We start from the raw sequence: 11,196 nt of genomic DNA on the forward strand, positions 1-11,196 counted from the left end.
ATGGAGTACCGGACGGGTCTGAGAAGGACTCACAAACGATCATTTCATTTGTGGAGAAGTTGCTCTGAGACGGTCTCGGTCTGCCTGAAGACGCTCCGTGTCTCAAAATTGAACGAGCGCACCACTCGGCAGGACCACAGCTGCCAGAAGACACCCCACCACGCTCCATCATAGCCAAGTTCCTCAGCTTTAAAACCAAAGAAACCATACTCCGCAAGGCCTGTCAGGGTAAAGGCTTCACCTGGCAGGAGAACCAGATTAACCTGGACCACGATTATACCGCTCATCCTCAAGAAAAGAAGAGAATATGCCGAGGTCCGTAAGATCCTGAAAGAGAACCAAATACAGTTCCAGACCCTCTTCCCGGTCAGGCTTCGAGTCAGGTACAAAGATGGCACAAAAATCTATGACACGATAGATGAGGCGACGGAAGATTTATCCAGCAGAGGTTACACCGTGAAGATCTTCAGACCTCCAGCCATAATGATGGAGCAGATCCGGAGGCTGACGTGGAGGAGGGTGGACCGAAGAGCAAGGAAGGGCCCGGCCCAGGCTGAACGTGATTCGTCCTACAGGGAGAAACTTCGCACCTTCAGGAGAACCTCACTGGCTCCATCTACCACCTAACAAACCATGTAAGAGACGATATGCCCCCTCACTTTCTTTTGTTGCTCCTAACAAACTGAGAACAGTATAGTGAAAACTATGGTAGAGAAGGTTTTGGACTTTCAAAGGGTTCTTTCGGGTCCATGTTAACTGTCACACATAAGGGCCCCTTCAGTCAGACACAGGAGGGTTTTCCCAGGGAGCCACTGCCAACAGGCTCAGTAGGGTCAGGTAAATAGACCCCTACATAGGGAGTCACTGTTATGTGTGTTTATGGGGAGTGTATTCTTTTGTTTTATCCTGTTGTTTACACTTTGCTCATTCTAGCAGGGTGGGGGGAGTCTAGGGGGGTCACAGAAGCATTCCAGGCAGGAATCACCTAGATGCAGAATACGTCTATGAGAGTGACTACATTCAACATTAATGGGTTACTCAATCCTATTAAGAGGTGGAAAATTTTGTCCAAACTTAAAAAAGAAAAGGTCCAAGTAGCTTTCTTACAACAAACCCATCTTGATGATTTAGAACATGCCAAATTAAATAAAGCAGGATTTAAGAATGTCTATTTCTCCTCTCATAAGTCAGGGAGGCGGAGAGGAGTGGCCATCCTCATATCTAGGGCAGTAAATTATGAACATATATCTGAATATAAAGATAAAGAAAGATTTCTCATACTTGTAGGTAAAATAGAAGGTATAGTTGTGAGCCTCTTTAATGTGTATGTTCCCCCTAATAGTAACTGATCTTTCTATAAACATGTATTTGACCTAATGACAACTAGAACTGAAGGGATAATGATATGTAGAGGTGACTTTAACATTCGACTTAACCCAAAACTAGACTCCTCAAATGGAAGATCTGATAATAAGAAAATTAGTAAAAAAAGTAAACATCTTGATGCAAGAAATGGGTATTGTAGATGTGTGGAGAGAGATAAATCCAATTAGTCATGACGATAGTCACTATTCATCCTCATACAATGTCTACTCTCGTATAGACTACTTTTTTACATTTAAAAAAGATCTCCACAGACTAGAGAAGTGTGAAATAGGCCCATGTACAATATCAGATTACAGCCCAATTTGTGTGTCATGTCACCTCAACAATAAGATTAGATCAACTCACTGGAGGCTAAATTCAAATATTCTAAATAAGCCAATTATTAAAGAGAAACTTAAAACCGAAATTAATTTATATTTGGAAGTAATTAGTACTATTGCTGCACTGTACGATAAACCTACAGCCAAAATCAAAATTAACGGAGATCTAACCAACTCATTCATTCTGGAAAGAGGAACAAGACAGGGGTGTCATATATCCCCGCTCCTTTTTGCGTTGTTCATAGAATCTCTTAGTCAGTGGATAAGGGAGAGTTCAGACATTAGGGGGGTGACAATGACATCTGGGGAAGTTAAGTTGGCCCTATTTGCTGATGATTTGTTAATATATTTAACACAGTCCACAGAGACACTCCCAAATTTAATGAATATATTAGAAGAATATGGCATTCTCTCTGGGTACAAAATTAATGTTAATAAAACTCAGATATTAGATATCTGAGGGTCATATCTGACTCAGATATGACCCTCCAACTGAAATCAGAAACTTATATACCTGGAAATGGGAAGCAAAGTCGATCAAATACCTGGGTGTATTGATACCTAAAGATTACTCAGAAATGTTTGAACTCAATTATGGTCCTTTAAATACAACAATAAAATCTGACATTCAAAGATGGACGACTATCCCCTTTCTGAGTCTGAACTCTCGGGTGGAGTCAATTAGGATAAACATTCTCCCTCGAATGCTTTATTTAGTTCAGTGCTTGCCGGTCAGAATACCCCCTAAACAATTCATAGAATGGGACAGGTTACTGTCCTGGTTCATATGGCAAGGGAAATGAGCCACAATTAAATTTAAACATTGCAGCTAAGAAGGGATCGCGGTGGAGTGGGCCTTCCCTGCCTGCAGGAATATTATTTGGCAGCTCATCTGAGACCATTAGTTTGTTTATGCTCCCCAACATAAACTGGAGGTTGGAAGAGAATTGAAAACACAATTATTAAAGGAATACCTATTGCAGCTATATTAGCAGATAAGACACTACAGGATGAACTGATGGTCTCAGAGGAACTTTTCTTGGATAGTATACTAAAATCTTGGCAAAAATTAATCAAAATTTGCAAATTAAGGGAATCTGTTAAGATCATGAGGTGGTGTGCATTTGACTCAGACTTTAAACCAAACAAAAATGATATTGGATTTAAAAGATGGATTTCTAAGGGTTTAACTTCATATTACTCAATTGTCCACAAAGGTGTGTTCCACTTGGAAAATATTGGGGAAAAACTCACTACAGGATTCCTCCAGGCATTTTTAGCATTAACTCAGTCACAAACTTGTAAGAAAATAATTTCGATGTTATACAGTGGTATCCAACAGTCCAAAACTGAGAGTACAGAGTACATAAAAAGGAAATGGGAGAAAGAATTAAAGATCACTGAGGGGAGCTGGGACAAAATATGCAGTTGGCAATGGACCACAACAGGATCAAATACTTGGCGAGAATTTTGTTGGAAGAATGTGGTGAGATTCTTTATTACACCAACTCAGAAACGGTATCAGGGCAGTGGAAACGCCTGTTGGAGACAGGCAGGACAAATGAAGCTAACCACTCTCATGTCTTCTGGAAGTATACCATCACACAGCCTTACTGGAAAGAGATCCATAAACACATAAATAATGTATTTGGTTCAAGCATTGCTTTTAAATGTGAAAATTTATACTTGGGAAATGTATCAACTGAAAATGTCTGTAACAACAATAAGAAGTTGCTTGGTATCTTGCAGCAAGTAAAAAAACTGTAACAAGAAAATGGCTAAGGGTTGAACCACCCACTGTTGATGAATGGCTGGACATTATATATGATATTTACATCATGAAAAAATTGTCATTTACTCTTAAAGTACAAATAAATAAGTTTTACCAGATTTGGTCCAAATGGACAGAATACAGTATGTGAAACCTGTAAGATCTGACTTCACCTGAATGTTGTCATACACTGTAGCCTAATTAATTGCCTCGTTCAATTTGTAGGTGTGTGTATGAAGGACTGCTGAAGACCCCCAAGGGAAACTCCCCGTTTGTGTGTTTTTTTTTGTTTTTTGTTTTTTTTTCTCCCCCTTGTTATTTGTTAAAATTGAAAATGGAATAAAAACATAAAAATGAAAAAAAAAAAAAAAACTTGGTCTGACTCCCAATACAGCAAAGGTGATCAAGATCCATGCCAAAACCAATCACCGTATTTGCATTAAAAACACTGCCCTAGAAGAGGTAGAAACTTTTACCTATCTAGGCAGTGTGGTGGACACAACCGGAGGTACCGATGCCAACATAAGAAGCAGAATTAACAAGGCTAGAGTGGTGTTTAACATGCTCGGAAAGATCTGGGGCTCAAAGAACATCTCCACCAACACCAGATTGCACATCTTTAACTCTAATGTGAAACAGGTGATGCTGTATTGGGTCAGAGACATGGAGGACCATTAAACTCACAACACAAAGGCTGCAAACTTTTATCAACACCTGCCTAAGAAGAATCCTTCGCATCTGGTGGAAAGTCAAAGAAACCGATGTGGACCTGTGGAAAAGAACAAACCAGGAGCCCTTTGGCATTCAAATCTGGAAGAGAAAGTGAAGTTGGATCGGCCATACCCTCAGAAAACCCGCAACAAACATTGCCCGACAAGCCCTGAAATGGAACCCCCAAGGGCAAAGGAAACGAGGTCGCCCCAGGAACAGTTGGAGAAGACTCGTTGAAGCAGGAATGGCAGAGAATGTTCTCAACTGGGGAGACCTCAAAAGAACAGCTACAAACCGAGTGAAATGGAGAGCATCTGTCAACGGCCTATGTACCCTAGAGGAGCAAAGGGCTTACGTCAGTAAGTCATATATTAGCTATATTTATCTTCCATTGTCCCATAATTTTAAACTGATGAACACATACGTACATACAGTCAGTTACACACACAGACATACACAAACATGAGTAAACCCACCACCAGGTGCTTCATGACAGGCTGTGGACCTTTGAATCACATCAACATGACATTTGTGTGTTTTTAAAGATTTATATCTCCATCTGAAACCAATAGGAAGATTTTCCTCTCCTCTCTGAACTTCATCAAACACACACACACACACACACACGCACGCACGCACGTACACACACACACACACACACACACACACACACACACACACAGCAGTTTTGGCTCAGATGATGAGATGAAGTCACTGGTTTGCAAATCAAACGTCCATTCTGCGATTATGTTCCACATCAAGACCAGATCTCAAGTAAAAGTTCATTTAGAAGATATTTTTCTCCAGATACTTTGTTTCCCTTTTTGCATACAAGCTGATTTCTTAACTTGAAAAAATCCATTATCAGGAACACAAGATTTATGCACATTTTTAAATAGAATTTCAGTGATCTTGTTTGTGGATGATACTGAGTCATTCTAGTCAAGTGTGGGTGGATGAATGGATGGATGGATGGACAGACGTTTACACGTGCGTTCAAATCCTTGAACACACGTGTAAACGTCAACTCAGCGCTTGCTGACTGGGGTGTCACACTTTGTACTGTTTATATCCTTCATTGTGTTTATTTCAGTTTCATCAAAAGCAAAATGCTGAACAACAGTATGATGAGCTGCACATGTGATAAACAGACAAGTCCAATCATTTCCCCGCGGCAGCTGCTGCTTCAGGAACTGTTGGAAAGGGCAACTCTTGTCATTTGACGGTCTGTTAATGCAGCCATAAGGTTCCCACACCTCACTCGTTTTATTTGTGTGAAGGTCATGCAGGATCCTTTAAGGTGTCACCCTTGTGTCACCCATGTGGGTGAAGGAAACCCAGCGCCGTTTGTAGGTGCCTGATGGTCAGGGGCTGTGTTCTGCTGCCCACCATCTCCCTGCTGACTGTTATGAACGTTCATTTTGTCCCACCTCGCCGTTCCTGTTTGGAGTCCTTTGGGAATCCAACTCTAATAGATGCATAGTATTACAACCCAGCTAGACAAATGGGAAATAACAACACAAACCCAGATACTGTATTAAAGTGGGAACATAAAACATTTATTTTTAATCTCACGTTAAGTACAAGAGTTTAACTAAGATATTTCTTTTAACAAAATAAGGAAAGAGGCCAATGGGTGCTGTTCAAAGATAGACAGAAATACAACAGAGTACTGGCTATAAAATAAAAAATTGCCAAAACCTTGCGAACTAAAGTATACTAACCCTAGCCAAAAGTATGGAATCACCAGTCTTGGAGGAGCACTCACTCAGACATTATTATGTAGAACAAACTGAGATTAAAAAAACCATGAAAAAATAATGCAGTTTTACAAAAGTGCAACTCCTTGGCATTCAGAAACACTAAAAGAAATGAAGAAAAACATTGCAATGGTCAGTAAATGTTACTTTTATAGAGCAAAGTGCAGGGAAATAAATATGGAATCACTCAATTCAGAGGAAAAAAAGACAAAGAAATAACAATCAAAACACATCATTAGTATTTAGTTGCACCACCTCTGGCTTTTTTTGACAGCTTGCAGTCTCTGAGGCATGGACTTGATGAGTGACAAACTATTCTTCATCAATCTGGTGCCAACTCTCTGATTGCAGTTGCCAGATCATCCTTGGAGGTCGGCGCCTTGCTGTGGACTTTTTTTTTTTAATTTCTACCGCAAGTTTTCAATTGGGTTGAGATCTGGGCTATTTGCAGACCATAACATTGACTGGATGTGTTTTTCTCCAAAGAATGCTTTCACAGTTTTAGCTCTGTGGCATGATGCATTGTCGTCATGGAAAATGATTTCACCATCCCCAAAATTTTTTTCAATTGAAGCGATAAGAAAGCTGTCCAAAATGTCAATGTAAACTCGTGCATAAATTGAAGATTTAACCACAGCCATCTCCCTAGTGCCTTTGCCTGACATGCAACCCCATATCATCAAGGACTGTGGGAATTTTGATGTTTTCTTTAGGCAGTCCTCTTTGTAAATCTCACTGGAACTGCACCAAACAAAAGTTCCAGCATCATCACCTTGCAGATTGCCAATGCAGATTGGTGACTCATCACTGATGATAACCTTCATCCAGTCATCCACAGTCCATGATTGCCTCTCCTTAGCCCATTGCAGTCTTGTTCTTTACTGTTTAAGCGTCAATGATGGTTTCCTTTTAGCTTTCCTGTATGAACTGATTTTGCACAGTTCTGTCACATACATTGACTCCAGCTTCCTCCCATTTCTCCTTCATTTGTCTTGTGCATTTTCTGTTTTCAAGACATATGGCCTTTAGTTGTTTGTCTTGATGCTTAGGTGTCTTCCTTGGTCTACCAGTACGCTTGACTTTAACAGCCTTCCAATGCTGTGTGTACTTGGTCCGGATCTTTGATACAGATGACAGTGAACAGCTCACATCTTTGGCAACCATACGTGTACAGTTACATTCTTTAAGAAGTTTGATAATTCTGTCTTTGGTCTCAAGAGACATCTCTCCTGTTGGAGCCATGATTCTTGCCAATCCACTTGGTCCAGCAGCCCTCCAAGGTGTGATAACTGAGGCAGGTGCCCAATTACGGAAAGGAAATTGACAGGGTGTGCCCTTATTTTCTACCCAAAATGGAGTGATTCCAAATTTTTTCCTCAGAATTGAGTGAATTGCTCTATAAAAGTAACATTTACTGACCATTGCAATGTTTTTTCTTCATTTCTTTTAGTGTTTCTGAATGCCAAGGAGTTGCACTTTTGAAAAACTTCATTATTTTTTCATGCTTTTTATCTGAGTTTGTTCTACATAATAAAATGTCTGAGTGAGTGCTCGTCCAAGACTGGTGATTCCATACTTTTTGCTAGGGGTAGTACATATTGAAAACAAACACTATCAGTTCTTAACAAAGGGGTAGGCACCAATTCAAATACTCAAGGTCACAGTTCGACAGCTTAAAGGCGTGCTGCCACAGTCAGACAGTGCCCGGCTGACTGAGTTTTTAAAGCGTCCATGCCAGGTGACGAGGCGGGGTTTGGGCCTGTTAGGAAGATGGCTCACCAATCAGGAGATGGGGATGGCGGAGGGGCGTGACTAGGACTCCCAGAGACACCTGGCACTGACGAGGGAGGGCGGAGCATCCGGGAGCATTGCAGTGCCAGCAGCTCGGAGGCAGGGTCGCAGAAGGATACACAATATGAACAATAGATATGAGCTGCTGCCGTAACACATGGATTTAACTGAATATTCCTAGTATTTGTTTCGGATTATACTTTTGCTCGCTACTAAAAACTATTGGACTTGTCTAAGAAAGTACTGTCTTAGTGGGGATCAATGCAGTTGATGTTTGTGTGGGGGAGCAGCGCCCTGGTGTCTGGTGCCCTCCATTGACCAGCTGGCAGTGCTTTCGTGCTTCATCATACAATATTGAAAACATAATAATGAATAGTTTATTCCTCTGCTGTCGGTAGATCCCAATAAATCATGCACCATGGAGCTCAAATCCAAGAGAGATTTTGTGTTTTTGTCCTGAAACTGACCTCAAACAACTTTTGCTCTTGTGACTGTTTCTGCTACTGTGACTGCTGGAATTAACATTAAGTATAATAATAATTGAAATTATTGATATGTACTTAATTAAATATTGACAAATTACCCTGACACCATATTGAAAACACTTGAACAAACTGTTAAAATAGCTTTAGTACTGTACCTACTCATATTTGAGGATGATGCTGATGTGTTTGAATTTCATGTGAAACCTCCCTCTAAAACTAGTTCAGTGAAATATTTTTAAATAAAAAATTTAAATGTTTTTTTTTAAATGTCAAAATTCATATGATTGACTTAGAAAGCAGATCAGTCAGGATACAGTATGACTGACATGGCGTTGACATCTGTCCAGCGAGAGGCTGAATTCAACTACAGCACAGAGGGAGGCTGTCAGTTCAATCAGAAATTAAAAATATAATACACATATAGCGGTGCCAGTTGCCATCCTTCTACATCTAAATCAGCAGATCATATCAAAGTCAAGACAGTTTTTAGTCACTTCATTTAATGAGTTTCCTCTATAGTTACTGGACTTGGCATTGACACTGATTTAGCAGCAAATTTAGTTCTGAACTGAGAGCTGTTGTCATGCGTTGGACCACTGCCACCACTTGTAAAAACCCATGAAGAGGAAGACGTATTGGGATCATCTGTGGTGAACATGTGATAGCGCGTTTGTGTAGTTCACATCATGACAATGACCAGGGCAGCCCGAGTTACTTCAGAGTTACAAGAGTCTGCAAATTTAGGGCATTTGAGAGTTTTTAGAAAGAATGAAGTCAAATAGCAGACCTGAGATAAAGATCAGTCTCCTCTTAAACACAGTAAGTAATATAGAGTGTGATCAGAACAGAGTAGAACTGGATTTAGTAAACAAATCTGTCTCAGATTGTTGCCTCAAACAACCCACACTGTGGTTTGTTTTCAACAAACGCAAAGAAAATTCTTCACATGATAACAACTAAAGTCAATGCAAAGCTGCAAGAAGACAAAAATTCAAGTGATGCCAATGACACAAATGGAATGAAACCTGGAGCTAGTTCAGGCTTCACCCCTCCCACACACAACCCGCACCCCACAGGCTCACCCTCCTCAAACATAATCAAACACACCCTCCAATTTGCTGGACTATTGAAGCGGCTACCACTTCCCTTCTGCCAGTCCGCCTGTCACTACTGCTGCTGCTACATACATCTAGCTGTCTGCACTTTCAGCCCCACCAGTGGGCTCATGGTAGAGGGTTGACTAAGTTTATTCATCACTCCTAAATACCTGGATAGGGATATACTGTGGGGTTTAATGTGGGAGCCATGATAACAAACAAAATTATCATACACTGTATGTTCCGTTGTTGTAATAATAAATAAACTTGAGTTGAATGAGTGTAACTACGGTAAGTGAAACTTACATTGATTTAAAATTTTCCTCACCTGTGAACTGTGAGAAGAATTAAATCCTATTGGGCCACAGTATATGTGTTTGGAGTTGAATGACAAACTTTATTTCAACCCATTCGACAAGAGGCAGGTGAGAAGGGCTGAGCTGATTCACCTGCTTCATCTCTGTTAACACGGCACAAATAAACACTGCATCAGTTTGTGTTGTCTGTGCAAAAACAAGAACATAAAAACATCAGTTTGTGGTTTTGGGAGGAATTACGAACCATTCGTCAGCCAAAAATATGGATTGTAGTAATTATGTAATCTTGTTACCATGGTGGAGCTGCCTGATAATATAGTCCTTAAACACTCAGCTCTACCTACAGTTGCAAGTGATCATTTTTACAATTCTGTTTGTCTGTGCGCAAAACAAGACACAACATGTTTAGTGAGCTTATAGTTACACTTTGGACAGAATCAGGCTGTTTCCTCCTGCTTAATCTTTATGGTTAGGTTAACGTCTGAACTCCTGCTCTGCCTCCAACACAAAGACCTCAGATTGTTATCAATGTCTTCCTCTACCCTTTGGCAAGAAAGGAAATAAGCCTGTTTCACAAAATGTTTAATCACTCCTTTATTGTTGGAATTAAGAGGGTTCATTTCACACAGTAAGTCTTTTGCTTGCTATTATTTGAAAGAAAAAAACTTATCTAATTCTGATATGAGTTTGAAAGTTTTATCACTCTTGAACACAGAAACATCATTTCTTGCTCTTACTGTTATTGTGCTGCCAAAGTGTTGCTGCAGGAGACCAAAGACACCCGACAGCCGACCAGCTGCTGGTTTAAATGGTCTCTGCATATAGCAGCTGCATCCAGTAACACCAATTATGCAGTTCAGAATTCAGTTGTGTTTTTTTAAATAATGCATTTCCGTTTTCTCTTTCATTACATTCCTAAGATAACATGAACGATGTGACGCACAACTTGCAAGCCTTGTTAGGCAATCAGAGTTTATGAGTGCCCCATTTTTAATGTCCAAATGGCATCCAGAAACCTGACAGCTATTACACACGAAAGGTTTGCGAAATTCTTAACTGCTATTAGTGGTTGTAATTATAGAAATGATCTCAAACTGACTCACAGAGTTTTTCTCGCACAAGGGGATGAAGGTGAGTCAGGAACTTCCAGTGGGTCCGATGGTGGACCGATTTCATTTTATCTCACAGATAGAAACTACGTTAGCAGATTCATTCACTGCACGCAAGTTTTAATTTTCATTAGTATTAAAGACTACACCTCACACACACCATCTCCCATTTCGTATCAGGTATAATAATAATTATTATACTTTTCAGCTGTGTTTAGAGGACAATTCTCTGCTTGTGAGAGTGAGATGAAAGGATTATTAAGTACAGAGTCATAATGAACATCTGGTTAGGTTTTCAGACTGGAAGCAGCTCCAGTGACTCAATAATTTACAGCTCATCAACAATCTTAGTGTGTATTTCTTTAAACCAAACAAAATATAAATGTGACAATGGCTATTTGTTATTTTAGAGAGGTTTTGGAACTTTGTCTAGGTTCCCAATTTGTAAA

Source organism: Antennarius striatus, chromosome 3, assembly GCF_040054535.1.
Source record: "Antennarius striatus isolate MH-2024 chromosome 3, ASM4005453v1, whole genome shotgun sequence".
Classification (NCBI taxonomy): domain Eukaryota; kingdom Metazoa; phylum Chordata; class Actinopteri; order Lophiiformes; family Antennariidae; genus Antennarius; species Antennarius striatus.